Source organism: Ostrea edulis, chromosome 2 (assembly GCF_947568905.1).
Source record: "Ostrea edulis chromosome 2, xbOstEdul1.1, whole genome shotgun sequence".
Classification (NCBI taxonomy): Eukaryota; Metazoa; Mollusca; class Bivalvia; order Ostreida; family Ostreidae; genus Ostrea; species Ostrea edulis.
Window position 1 is genome coordinate 59,444,291 of NC_079165.1, and position 15,436 is coordinate 59,459,726.

Sequence of the window (15,436 nt, forward strand, 5' to 3'; positions counted from 1 at the left end):
GCGCTCCTTCACATAGTTTAATAAGTTCGTCTGGTTTCTTGTAAGAATAATCAATTCCTAAATTTGACTTTAGAATTTTAATCAGTGTCGTGGTTTGCAGTCGGTTATAATATGTATTCGATACCATAATTTATATTACGCATGCCTAAGAAATGTTTACGTACATATATGTTGTCCCGGCAGCACGGCTTTACGCGCCTTTAATTTGAAGAGTTCCAATAATGGAATATCGACAGGTAGACACAATTTTCTAGACTTGCGTAAAAGACTGAACATAGTTTTTCTTGCCTGTTGAACAAGTCTCACCTTATTCTTGTGAAAATTATATTTCCTTGAAATTAAATGCCAAGATATTGAAACTCATCTACAGTTGTCAGCTTTTCATTATTGTATGTAAAATGAATATTTTCAGAACGTCTACGTTTTGAGAAAATCACAACATTTGTTTTTAATGTATTTACATTGAGCTTCCAAGTTTCACAGTACAAGTACATGGCATTCAAGGCTGCTTGTAATTCGGATGCAAATTCAGCAAAGATCACAGTGTTATCAGCATATTACAAAAGATATAATTTAAAGAACACTTCAATATCATCATTATCAAATAACAAATGTGAGATTCTACAAACATCAGTAAGACCGAGATTCTACAAACATCAGTAAGACCGAGATTCTACAAACATCAGTAAGACCGAGATTCTACAAACATCAGTAAGACCATATATGCCTTTGACAAGAAGTCAGTGAGGTCACTCAAAAATAATGAAAAAAGTAGAGGGGACAAATTTTCTCCTTGCCTTACTCCAATATTGGACATAAAAAATTCTGAGCATTTCAAACCACTTCTCAGACAAGATTTGGCATTTTTATATAGGTTTTGTAATATGGTGAGCATTTTACCATCCACATTACAACGTAACAGCTGAAATGATTTTAAACATATTGGTGAGATAATAGCATAATCTAGTACAGACTTGTTACAAGTAGTTTTGTCTATACCTTGATCAGCACCAACACGACCATTTACAAAGAATAATTCACAATTAACAAAAAGTTGTAACAAACGTTTCCCATATCTGTCAATACGATGCAAATCCTGTGAACTTCTATCTAATGGTATATTACAGGACACTAAAATATGTGAATTAGTGGCAGATATATCGCCAAGAGGGACATTACATGAATCAAGAACGTCCTTATTCACATCCACATATTCCTTACATGTACTTGTATGGGCATTAAAATCACCCAGTAAACAAACATGAGCATTGTTTGTGTTAACATTTTCAATTAAAAAGTTTTCAATATCATCGAACAATTAAAAAGTTTTCAATATCATCGAACATCTCAACATTACTATAAACACTACTTTCAGGTGGTATATAAACAGCACCAAAAACAGGGGTTTTTTTTTCGGAAGCAAGTTATCAACAGAGGACCATAATACACATTCAGAGGTTGCTCCATTCCTTTGAATTATATTGACATACTCGTAAAAAAAAATTTACGTATGAAAACACAAATGCCACCAGATCGTGATTTACAATTGGTTCGATTTACCTGGTGTAGCAATTGATAACCTTCAATTTGAACTTCATCGTAACAATGCAATTTTGTCTCTGTAAAGCTAATAATATCATACTGGTCAATAAATTCAATAAAATCAGGATTTCTTAATTTGGCAACAAGACCGCAAACATTTAAAACAAGAACAGTAACAGTGTTTTTAACCGGGAAATTCCTTCCGTCTTTTCCCTACAAGTCAGCAAGCCCTAGCCTCTGAAAGTCCACGGCATCGATTCCTAATTTGAACAGATCGTCTGGATAGTTAATTAGAATCGTGTTTCCATCCTTCAGGGTTGCATGCATCTTTCCATCATGGGTCAACACCTATTTCACTTCATCACAGTCTTTCACAATGTGAAATAATGAACCGCATCTGTGTGAGGTCTTCTGAGATAAATGTGCCTTTATATTGCACAGAGTCCTTCAATTTCTTGCGTGCGGCCAAGAATCTGTTACGGGCGGTTCTGTTCGTAAATCTGACGATATAACCTGTCGACACTTATTTTGGGTCTTCCTTCCCAGCCTATGGACTGCACTCACATCACTTTCAGAGATGCTGACTGCTATGACTCCCCTGGCGACTTCACATATTCAATTAGTGTCTCTGTAGTCTCATCGTCGGTTTCGGGTAGGTCTGAAATTCTTAAGTTTTCCCTCCTCGTGTACTGTTCCAGTGCATCTTGCCCGAATTCTGTCTTCCTCAGCCCCGTTTGAAACTTACTAATTCTCGTCTTATGGTCCTTGTATGCATTATCATTCTTGGTGCTTATAATTGCGTCCATGATTGGCATCAACAATGTTAGTACATGAAGGGCCGTCTTCTCCAATGCCCCTTCCGGTAATTTGCCGCTGTCCGCTATTAGGCAGTCACCAAGTTCTTCTAGCGTATCAGATATTTCACTTGATTCACATGACTTCATTTCACCGCATTTGTCTTTGATGAAACTGCATACCATACTCCATACTCGAATTTTTATCTGATAAAAGTATAGGAAGTATATTTATTTCCATTTATTAGAGTTAAAACTAATAAATTATCAAATAAAATACATAGGTCATCACACTTTTTAAGATTATAAGTTTCATAAAGGTACAACATGGCACTGAACATTGTATGAAATAGGGTACTGACTAAAACCCGGTCTCGGTCCCGGTCTTCGGTCTCGGTCCCGTGACTAAAACCCGGTCTTCGGTCCCCGTCCCATATACTTTTATTCAATAAAAATAGAATACATCAGGATATTTGAGCCCCATTTCTCAATAACTTAGGTATGACATCTCATGCCTGCATTCTGATAGTAAATTGATCATATTATTTTCTTCTTTTTGTAAAATAATATGTGAAAACTCCGGGACCGGTGGGACCGAGAAATAAAAACATTATGCTAAAAGCCGGTCCCGGTCTCGACATTTTTCCTCAATAGCCGCTTTAATCTACCTTTTCATAAAAAATATAAGGAAGTGATACTCAATGGTATCCCTTTGTATACATATATTTCTGATTTATTGTGTGTATAGGTTTCTCTATACATGTATTTATGTCAGAATCGAACTCAACTACATGTACGTGGCATTTTCTCCCAAATGATCGCGTTACACTACCTTTTCATTAGAAGATAAGGATGTAGAAGGTAAATAATATATATGTACTTATCCTGGTGTATTTGTTTGTAATTTACAGTTAGTTTATTTGTTCATTTATTTTATTTCTTCTATTCCTGTCAAAATCAGTTTTTCAAAGATTCATGTTTGCTATTCCGAACCCGATCTATTTATATGGGTATAGTTGTATATAACCAATAAATAATAATTATAAAATATTTCTTCCTTTCGTATTTCATACTTAGTTTTCTTCTTTTCTTTTTTTCAGTTGTGGTTCTTTTAGATACAATTTTTTAAAAAAAAGTCCACCTAATATATTTATAGTATCTATAAAAGTGTGTCATACATAGAGCACATGCTCACCAAAAATTCTCAGATTATGTATACTTATACAGAAGATACCCTTTGAGTTTAGATGATCTTCAAATAACCTATGGTATGTTTTACTGTAATATCATGTTGTAACTATATTTATTGTGAATAGTTATATACGTATATGTGCAAACACATAATTATGTATTAATCATGCTGCACAAAAACTGTTGGTTTCCTATTTTCAAAATATCTTATATTTCAAAGTGCATAAATTTGACATAAACTGATAAATGTACAAACAATGAAATCTACATTTATAAATATGCAAGACATACATGCAAATTTATTTAAGAAATAAATTTCAGTTTTGAAAATACAAATGGGCCTACGGTACTGTTAGCGCTTCATGAAAAGTATGCCTGCGTGAAGCATTTTATACCCTCGTGTATTTTTACTAACCATTCAAGAGTTATGGCTAAAGTTAAAGATTTTCAAAAGTAGGTCAAATTTGAAAGGTGAAGAACTGCATGTAAAGAAAGGTCTTGTCACAAGGAGTACACATGTGAAATATGAAAACCCTATCAACATGCATTCAAAAGTTATGCCGAAGGTTCAAGTTTTTGCTGACAAACAGACGGATGGACCAAAAACTATATAAAGGCGCCCCGAATATCCGATTACGGGGGTATAACATTTGCTTTTCAAAAGCATCATTCTTGTATTCAGAATCTTTCTGGAAAGGGGCGGGGGAGGGGTTGTTGACTAGAGTGCACATTAATTTTGTTTCGCTATCAACAACAATTATTCATCATGTTTTAATAATCATAATAAAATCTAAGGACAATATTTGTTTTGTTTTTTTCCATTTCACTAATGAACATAATTTTTTAAAGTACTTCATACATCGTACATTCTGGACTCATATCTTGCACGTATTATTCTAATATTTACATAAAGGTTTTTCTTCCCTGATTAAAACAACTAATATAACATCATAATTTAACAAATTAATGCGATTCTCACGATACACTCGTAAATGAGAGAGAGAGAGAGAGAGAGAGAGAGAGAGAGAGAGAGAGAGAGAGAGAGAGAGAACAGTAACCCACGTATACATGTACATATACAGAGACCCGGTTCGGAATACACCAACATTGAATTTGAAAATTTTATCAATCGTGTGGTCAGGTGTTTGACCTAAATGAAATATAAAAAAGACTTAATTTTGTAAATACTACATCCAACAGTAAATTACAAACAAATACACCAGGATAAGTACATATATATTATTTCTCTTCTACATCCTTATCTTTTTATGAAAATGTACTGTAACGCGTTCATTTGGGAGAAAAAAATCACGTAGTTGAGTTCGATTTTGACATTAAAAAGGAAAATTGGAATAAAACACAAACATACAATAAATCAGAAACATACATGTGCATACAAAGGAATGTCATTGAATATAACACTCTTATCTTTTTCTCATAAAAAAGTAGATTAAAGCGGCTATTTAGAAAAATAAAAAACATCGAGACCGGGACCGGCTTTTAGCACTGTTTTTACTTCTCGGTCCCACCGGTCCCGGAGTTTTCACATATTATTTTACAAAAGAAGAAAATAACATGATCAATTTACTATCAGAATGCAGGCATGAGATGTCATACCCAAGTTATTGAGAAATGGGGATCAAATATCCTGATATATTCTATTTTTATTGAATAAAAGTATATGGGACCGGGACCGAAGACCGGGTTTTAGTCACGGGACCGAGACCGAAGACCGGGACCGAGACCGGGTTTTAGTCAGTACCATGAAATAGACATGGGCTACACAAATTTTCAGAAAACATTTCTTGATAGGTTTGTTTTGCACAGTAAATAAAGGGGATCAAAGGGGCCGGGGACCAAACGTCATGTGTATGAGCATACACTCGTAGAAACATAATCGAATACATCTTACTCGTATGTGATTGAGTGTATGCGTATCCCTCTATTTCAATTTAATCAATATCTTGCTCAAAAGAATGAAATTGGGCAACAGGTAATGCCTAGATATACATGTACCTTCTCCATACCAAGGTTGAGCTTTAGCAATAGATTGATTGATTGATTGAATATTGTTTAACGTCCAACTCGAGAATATTTCACTCATATGGAGACGTCACCACTGCCGGTAAAGGGCTGCAAAATTTAGGTCTATGCTCGGCGCCCATGGCCATTGAGCAGGGAGGGATTTTTATCGTGCCACACCTGCTGCGACACGGGACCTCGGTTTTTGCGGTCTCATCCGAAGGACCGCCCCATTTAGTCGCCTCTTACGACAAGCAAGGGGGTACTGAGGACCTATTCTGACCCGGATCCCCTTTAGCAATAGAATTTTGATAGCAACATGTATATATAATGCAGAGTATTTTGAAAACAGTGTTTATATCGAGGTATGATAAAAAATAGCAATTACTAATCACCATCATAAGATCATAATGAAAGAGGGAGAAAGCAACGACTAGGAAGACTAGGACTAAATCCTGTGTTCATATATACATACATGTAATGTAATACAATTATATGTAAGAGTCACAAGTTCAGAAACGTTTTGTAGATTTATATATTCCAGTACAACAATTTTAGCATAATCCTACAAATGACACTCTTTGAATAGTATTCATTGATATTCTGTATAGTATTACATTTAAGTTCAAAAGGTGTTTCCAAGTTGTAGAAAATGCCTTCTGTTGAAATATGGAGTACTCTTCAATATGAATATCATTGATGACATATTGCATCAGCCAAATAAAAAGGATGCTTTAACTGACAATTAAGAAATAAGATATGATTTTCTAGTGTTGGAATAAATTTGATCACGCACCAACTTCATGTCATATCCCAATAACACCTAAAAATTATATCTTCTTTCTTATATTTCTATTTTGATTTGTGTTCTTATCGAGCTTCCATACTTATGTAAAAGATGACCGATATAACGATCGGACAACACAACATATAGTTCGTTATATTTTTATCGAATCAATTAGGAACAATATCTAAGAGACTATAAATATTTAATTCAGAAGGTTAAAAAAGGACAAAGCAGGTGTAAAATAAAGGTAATTTAGAACGTCATGCCAATTCAGTTGTAGACAAGAAGAGCAGAATAAACTACATCAGTATTGTGATTTGGTCTGTCAGCGATGCAGAAACAGTGACGTTCGCCTACGTGAAGTTGAAAACGCAATTTTTGAACACAGATTTTGACAGAAATTCAGAGGATCTTAGAGATTTGACGGAGGGTAGATGGATCAAGTTCTTGGTCATGTTTTTGGAAGGGAACAACGGCATGATCTTCATCGTTAGGACTCCTGGTTGTAGGACAGAGTTAGACAAAGCGCAGATAGGTTGCTTTTGTTTACCTCCAGGTGTGTAAGAGAAAATAAACACGAACTGACAGAGATTTTGTTCACATAAGAGATTTTTGTTGTAGATTCGCAGCGGTGCCCTGACATGAACATAATTTTTCGAGCCTCGAAACCATCCTCTTTCATGGCTGTTGCCCGGAAACAACAGGTTATCAACATAAAATAAATAGGCCTATATTTGCTTCCAATATCAGTCATCGTATGGATTCGCCATATAGCAGAAGTTGCAGTTTTAGGCCTAGTTGCAGACGGTGTTAGAATTTAATGAAACTATTTCAACGTTATGTTTACTGTTTCTGTGAAATGCTTTCTTTGTTGTTTTATCAGGTGATAAAGGTAGCTAGTATCGCAGAAAAAATGCATAATCCGCGTAGTTATATTTTTATGTATCTTTTAAAATATAAACTAGAATTAAGTTCTGAAATATCATATGATTGACCCATTTGTTACGTTAAACGGAACAGCCAATGTACCCTTTGACCTTGATGACGCTTCATATTTGGTAATGATTATGCAGACAGGTGGGACTAGAAAACCGGATCGAACCAGTGTATTCAATGTATGATGAAAACAATGTCAATTTCAAAAGAAATATAAGAGAAAAAATTCTGTGAATGTAAATATTAATTGATGAAATTTTGTCTGTTTACAAAGTAAACCCTGTGTAATTTTTGTTTTTGTTTTGGTGTCATTGCAGTGGCGAATCCAGGGTTTCCGAAAAGGGGGACTTGAAAGTCAAGTATTATAGCCAAAATACTCAGCCATTTTGGGTGCCAATCTGGAATTTTACTCACACTATTTCTATTTTCTAAATTTGTGGCGAAAAGGGGGGCTTTAAATCCACCACTGCATTGCGTAAGCAAGAAAGTCAGGTGAAAGTACCTGACTATTGAAGTGGTGATTGTATTCATTTCATACGCAAGATAGACTGATCACGTGACCGACTTCATGTTGAATGTCATTTGCATTAGTATTGTTATATAAGGTAATACAAATGGGATTATTATATTTTCATGCTACACCTCAGTTGATAATGGTTTTCTCCGAGTGAAAATTTTCAATGTTACCCTCAACTACATGCAATATTTATATTTATTATACCTCCATCTATAATCCTTGAATTTGATTGACCGAAAGGAAAACATTCTCCATCAGCATACGTCAGTATCGAGATCACGTGAGATTGCAAGGCAAATCCCAGAATTCAATGCAAAGTTTCACCCAGATTCCATCGGTTGTGAAATTTTAACGCTCTATATATATTTGGAATTAACCTCGTTTTATGACCTTTAATAGTACATTTTTAGCGATTTCAGTTGGATAGTGAAATAGTGCGCAAGATTTGCGGGAAATTCGAAGAATTTATTATCTGTACCAATTTACTATTACGGTGTTGTATAATGGATGACGAGCGTCCCTCGGGTGCGGACGCCATTTTGGGTGATTTTTTTTAACCCAAGTGACTTCTGCAGAGCAAACAGACAAACCTGCTGAAAAAGATGTTCTTACAAGTGCACTTTAATCTCGTAAGCAAGATGCACTTATTGAACATTCGTCGCTAGATGCCCATAAGTGGGTAGAGGATTTTTCTGTGTCAGCAAACACAAAAAATATACAGTATGTGGAACAAGACAGTGCTCACAATACTGAATTTGTAACTGAATCAATGTTCAAAAAATTCATGCATGATCAAAACTCAGCCATGATGGCCATGAAGAAATCGCTGGACACATTAAATAACATGATTTATGTAGATGCAGAATCGACTGAAGAAAGTGATTCGGAATTAAGCCCAGCTAAAATTACGGGTAAAAGAAAGCCCGACACTGAATCAGAATGTGCGGCAAAAAAGGCCAAGATATGCTCCGAGTAGGAATTGACCGTGCGTGGAAAATTACCCACTGTCAGACATAAAGAATCAGGGCCTTCAGACTTATGCGGACATGACGTCGATGTAAACAAATATGGCAGCGCGGAACTAAGCGATGATCTTTTCGCAGTTTCCAACTACATCGCCCAAGAGAAAACATTAGCTGTGACAACTAAATTGACAGACTTAGTTAATAAGTTGTTAGTCAACAAACTTGAGGATTCTAAGAAAAATGACTTATTTGATAAGCATTAGCGACCAGAAAATTGTAAGTTGGAATTTTCTCGAGTGAATCATGATTTCGTTTGGAATTACTGTATGAACGAAACTACGAGATCGACGGATGTTAAAGTACTTAAAATTCAGAAAAATTTACTGAAAGGACTTGGTCCGGTGATCAAAGTGGTGGACACTTTGCTAAAACCTAACAATGAATTTGACAGAAACAAAGCGGCCAAAGATCTGCTTGATGGAGTGGCCATGCTGGCCTCAGCTAACACAGAGCTTTCTCTGCACAGAAAAGCATGTATTAAGAATAACATGAAACAAGAGTATAAGAAAGTATGCACAAGTCAGACGGAAATAATCGCATACTTGTTTGGTGATGATGTGGTGGATAAAATGAAAAACATTACTGAACATAACAAAAATAGCTAACAAGGTAGATTATGAAGTTCATAATCTAACAGAAGTTCAATCCTCGCCTTAAGTTCAGAGAAAGAGGTAAAGCCATTTTTTAGGGAGAGGACCCCAGCACTACCAATTGGAGATTTACAACGGAACCACCATCACGAGTCAAAGAAAAGCTACACAAAGAAAACTGTCACACCAGAAGTAGAGAGGGTAGGTGACACCAAACATGCTGAGCGGATTAGTTTCTGCCTGTATGGAAAACTATCACAAAGGATAGCTATATTCTTAGTGCTGTAAAAGGATATTCACTAGAAAGGATGGTAACTATCGAGTCATTTTGAATTTAAAAAAAATAAATGAGAACATTGAATATGTCCATTTCAAAATGGAAAGATTGTGTACAACTCTAAGATTGATTCAACCTGGATGTTATATGGGTTCTGTAGACCTTGGTGATGCATTTACACGGTGAATGTAGCTTGTTCTGACCGGAAATATTTAAGATTCATCTGGAAAGGAACCCTTTATCAATACACTTGTTTACCAAATCGCCTTTCTAGTGCTCCCAGGCTTTTTACAAAATTTCTGAAGCCTGTATATGCTTCACTTAGATCTAAAGGATATGTTTCGGTTGCATATATTGATGATTCCTATTTACAAGGGTAAACATACGAAGAATGCCCTTAGGATTTATTTTGAATTCTATATCCATGACAATCAGCCTTACTCCAGAGAAGATTAAGAAATTTAATAATCTTTATCATACTTTTTGTTCAAACAAAACACATTCAATCAGACAAGTAGCAGAATTAATTGAAGTTCTTATTTCTTCTTCAGTAGCTATTCCTTTCGGAATGTTGTACACCAAAATACTGGAAAGAGAAAAAGCGGAAGCCCTTAAATGTAATAAGGGAAATTTTGATTCTAAAATGACATTATCTGGGGAGGCACTTCAAAATTTAAAATGGTGGTCCATACAAATTAATAGTGGTGTCAAAGCTCCCATTCAACACAGAAGTATTAGTGCTATTCTTACTACTGCGATGCATCAGGAATATGGGGGGGGGGGATACAATGGTATTTCTACAGGAGGGAAGTGGTCCATTGAAGAAAAGGAGTACTTGCCTAATATAAACTATTTGGAATTACATGCAGTTTTACTAGGCCTACAAAGTTTTCATATTGAATTGTGTAACCAACATGTGAATTTTTTGTGATAATTTCACCACAGTAGCTTACATCAACAATATGGGTGGTACAAAATCAACTGCTTGCAACTATAAAACTCGGGAAATATTATCTTCGCTAGCCAAGGGTGACGATACACGGTGTATCGTCACCCTTGGCTAGCGTAGATGGGGAAATATGGACTTTTGTGCAAAGAAATAATATGAGGCTAACAGCTGTTCATTTACCAGGTGTTGAAAATGTAGCGGCAGAGAGAGAGAGAGAGAATAACAATTTGAGATGAAACAGAGTGGACGTTGAACAAAAAACTTTTCAAAACAATAACTTGTGTATATTTTAAACCACATATTGATTTATTTGCATCTCGACTTAAACAAACAATTAGAATATTTTGTAAGTTGGAGAAATGAACCCGGTGCATCTTTTGTTGATGCCTTCACAATTTCTTGGACTAATTTGTCTGTGTATGCATTTCCTCCATGTAGCATTATCGACCGAGTTTGCCCAAAGATCTTGATGGACAAAGCCGAGGGCCTGCTAGTTACACCTCTATGGAACACACAGAACTGGTATCCCATCATCTTGAGAATGTGTGTGAAACCACCACTTGTTCTGAAGCCATCCAAGACAATGCTGCAGCCGAGAAGCAATCCCACTCAAGTGCACCCTCTTGCCAGAAAACTTCAATTGATGGTGTGCCATGTTTCAGGGAAAATTTCCAGAAACTCGATTTATCAGAAAGATCAATTTCAGTACTTATGAAATCATGGAGAGACTCCACATGTAAACAATACAATTCGTATTTAAAAAAGTGATTTCAGTATTCCAGTCAAGTACAGTGTAATAGTTGTATACCAAACATTTCTAATTAGATTTTTTTATCCTCCCTGATGACAAAGGGTTGTGGTTACAGTACAATTAACACAGCTCGTTCAGCTTTGCCAGGATTCATAATTGTAGATAACATGCTTGTAGGTCAGCATCCATTAGTGAAAAGAATTTTGAGAGGTGTATTTAATATCAAACCTTGTTTACCTAAATATGGTATTACGTGGGATGTAAATATAGTGTTAAACTACCTTAAATTGTTAGATAATGAGAGCTTGTCTTTACAATATATGGCATGTAAGCTAACTGTGTTAATAGTGTTAGTATCAGGAAAATGTTGCCAGTCCGTAGCCTGTTTAGACTTAGATGATATGTACATGAATGAAGATTATATAGTATTTATGTTCAATGTGTTACTCAAGCAAACAATACCATCTTTTCAAGTTGAGCCTCTGTTATTATAAAGTTTTCAGAAAGTCTAGCTGTATGTGTATACTCTCTATTGAAACTTTACCTAAAGAGAACAGCTGATATCAGAGGGAATACAACAAAATTATTATTAATGATTAGAAAACCCCATAATGCGGTCACTAGTCAAACCATTGCCCGCTGGATCAAAAAAGTGTTTACAGAAGCTGGCATTGACACGAACATATTTAGTGCACACAGTACACGTTCTGCTGCAAAGTCTATGGGACTATCGCTCACAAGCATCATGAATGCTGCCGGATGGTCCAATTCCAGAACATTTCAGAAATTTTATAAAAGAACTGTGAATAGTGATAACTTTGGAGTGTCTGTCTTATCAATATATGCCACAATAAGTGACAATACTACTAGATAGCGATATACTATTATTTGTTGACACTGGTTGATGCAATAGATTTAGTAACCTTTATGATTTATTTTTTTATTTTCATAGTGAAATTAAGATATACATGTACATGTATTGGTTTGATTTCATTTATTTCTCATTGAAGTGCTTTGGCCACGCTTTAAATCTAACTGACGTATGCTGATGGAGAAATTTAAGATTAAGCGATACTTACCAAGTAGAAATTTGATTGTAATTCTCCGAGGTATAGAGATCAGGTGCCACACCGCACCCATCCATTATTGAATGTTTGGTATTGTGGCCACATCACCTTTAAAGATTGAATTCTGGGATTTGCTTTGCAATCTCTCACCTGATCTCTAATACTGACGTATACTTCCGAGAATTACAATCAAACATCTTCTTGGTAAGTATCGTTTAATTCTAAAAATTATACCTCAATATAAACCGAATAGCGAGTAAGTGATGTAGAAGTGCTGCACACGCTCAATTTTGTCTGGCTGACGGAGTCCTTATAAATAATGACCTCAGAAATAATGACCTGCTATTGATGAATAAGATTTTCTATGATTTTTAGACCTATTTTGTAAGATAAAATTTAATGTAATAAGAATATCCGTATTTCTTGTTACTAATTTTAAAACGTGCGTAGGTGTGAAATACATCATCAGTCTGGATGTGCACAATTTTATCATTGGTCGTCTGTTGATCTGTAGACAACTATGGTTGCTACCAAAGAAAGCGACTGTCGGTGGGAGATTTACTGAGCTGAATCAAAGAGAATTACCGAGCAATTTTAAAAACAGAGGCAGTGCAAATACCAAAAACGTAACCCAAGCTTCCATTAGGATTCTTCGAGAGTACTCTGCGTCCAAGGAAGTAGAGGAAGATGACGTTTTGCAGAAAACAATGGACGAACTGGCAGAGTTCCTCATAATTTTTTATGCAGAGTGTAGGAAGAAGAATGGGGATTTTTATTCGAGAGCATCCATGATCAGCATTCGGTTTGGATTAAAAAGGCACTTTCTTTCACTGACAAAATTAGATATTGTAGAAGACCCTGCATTCCCGTTGTCCAATGGAATGTCTAAAGCTGTTTTACTAACACAAATAAAACGGTCGGGTAAAGAAAGTATACAACACAAAGAGGTTATAAGAGTTGCTGACATTGACAAACTTTATTCATCGACCACTCATGATACCAAACATCCCCAAGGATTGCAGTACAAGGTCTTTTTGGACGTCATGTTTTACACGTGCAGAAGGGGACGAGAAAATCTGAGATGCACGAGGAAAGATGATTTTGTCTTAAAGAATGATGCCATGGGGAGACCTTTTTACATAAACACTGCTAAATATGAAACTAAAAGTCACAGGGGCGCTGATGTTATAGATGATGATTCTTCAGGGGGCAGGATTTATGAAATACTTGTATATCGTTAATTTTTTATATGAATATTAATTTATACCATTTGAATCATTTTTGAAAAGTGTTTTTTTAAAATCAGGCATGTAAATATAATAATTCCTCATTTTTTCCAGGAAGTACCAGATGCCCAGTTTCAAGTCTTGCAAAATACATCTCCAAATCAAATCCTAGGTGTGACTGGTTCTGACAGAGGCCCCGCAGAAAGTTTGAAGAACTTGATAGTGCTTGGTATGACAATGTACCTGTAGGACACAATTCCCTTGGTAACTTCATGAAAACAATATAATTGAAGGCCCAGTCATCAACTACATATGCTAACCACTGCATAAGGGCAACGTGCATCACTGCCCTGGGTCAGAAAGGAATTGAATTTATGTTTCCTCATGCTGCACAAACTCACCGCAGCTCCGTTTTTGCTGAGTTTAGATCAATAACATCAACACCACTGTAGAGATGAAATATGTCATTTATTCAAATGACGCAAATAAGGAAAAATATATACATAATATAATAAGGGGATCAGACCAAAAACTATTCACACAATACATAATGACATATCAATCTGCTGATCCCCTAAATTTACGGAAGAACAATCTATGCAAAAATTATAAAATTGATTAGGTCTACAGCAAAAAGATGGCACATCAAAAATACAAAGAACAATATATGCAAAAATTATGAAATTGATTAGGTCTACAGCAAAAAGATGGCACATCAAAAATACAAAGAACAATATATGCAAAAATTATAAAATTGATTAGGTCTACAGCAAAAAGATGGCACATCAAAAATACAAAGGCCATATCAATGCAAGTAAGGTAGGAAAAGATGGGGTGGTGGTGGGTGTGCCAAATTTTTTGATGCTATCAATAGCTTCGATGAAGCGAGAATGACCCAAGGCTGACTGGTCAGTTACCGACAGCATCAGAACACGTGACAACGATAATAAATTTTGATTGGCTGTTATCAGACAAGGGGGTAAGATTTGGCCATGGAAAATTTCGGAATTGCGTAACAAGTCTGCCGCAACTGCAGAACTGGGAAAATTACATAATATGGCACCTGACACCTGCAAGGCCTGGGAGAAGACCAGTAACATTACATATAAAGAAAAATCAAAGCCACAGAGTTACAAACAATACAAAAAGTATATTAACTTACTAACATTTACATGCAAAAAAACAGCATTCAACACATAAATGCAATTATTTACATAATTGTTGTTTCCGTCACATTATGTCTATAAGTGGTCACAAGAGTGAAAACTCCATCAAAAGTTATTCGAGAAATGTTAGTGAAAAAAAAATGAAATGTGTTGTGTTTTGCAAAATATAATGAATTCTACTTGTTCTAATGATCCAGTTGATCAACAAGAACCAACTGAATATGTTTCTGAATCACCTTTCCATGAATAAGAAGTTCAGCAACTTGATAATCCTCAGTTCCTAGCCGAGATACTTGAAGATTTTCCTGAGTCGGGGAAAGAAAATGCTGCTATACCTGCTTCAACATCATTTTTACCTGTTCGGGGAACATAGACTGTTCTTAAATTTAAAAGATGTTACATTTAATATGTCCTTGTTGTACACCGAATATTGAAGTTTTCTGTAATTTTTAAAATGTAGATTAAACAAGAAGTGCAAAACTTTTAAATCTTATTTCATATCGGTATGATAAAACAAACAATTACCCTTTATGAGATCAACAAGGTGAAATAAGGACACTCATCCTAGCCCACTCGCTGACCTCCGCCGCTACTTG

General features: G+C 35.5%; 1 pseudogene; it reads left to right on the forward strand.

Moving 5' to 3' along the window:
- The first annotated feature begins 7,397 nt into the window (after positions 1-7,397).
- LOC125679988 (uncharacterized) lies at positions 7,398-10,306 on the forward strand (annotated as a pseudogene).
- The last annotated feature ends 5,130 nt before the right edge of the window (positions 10,307-15,436 follow it).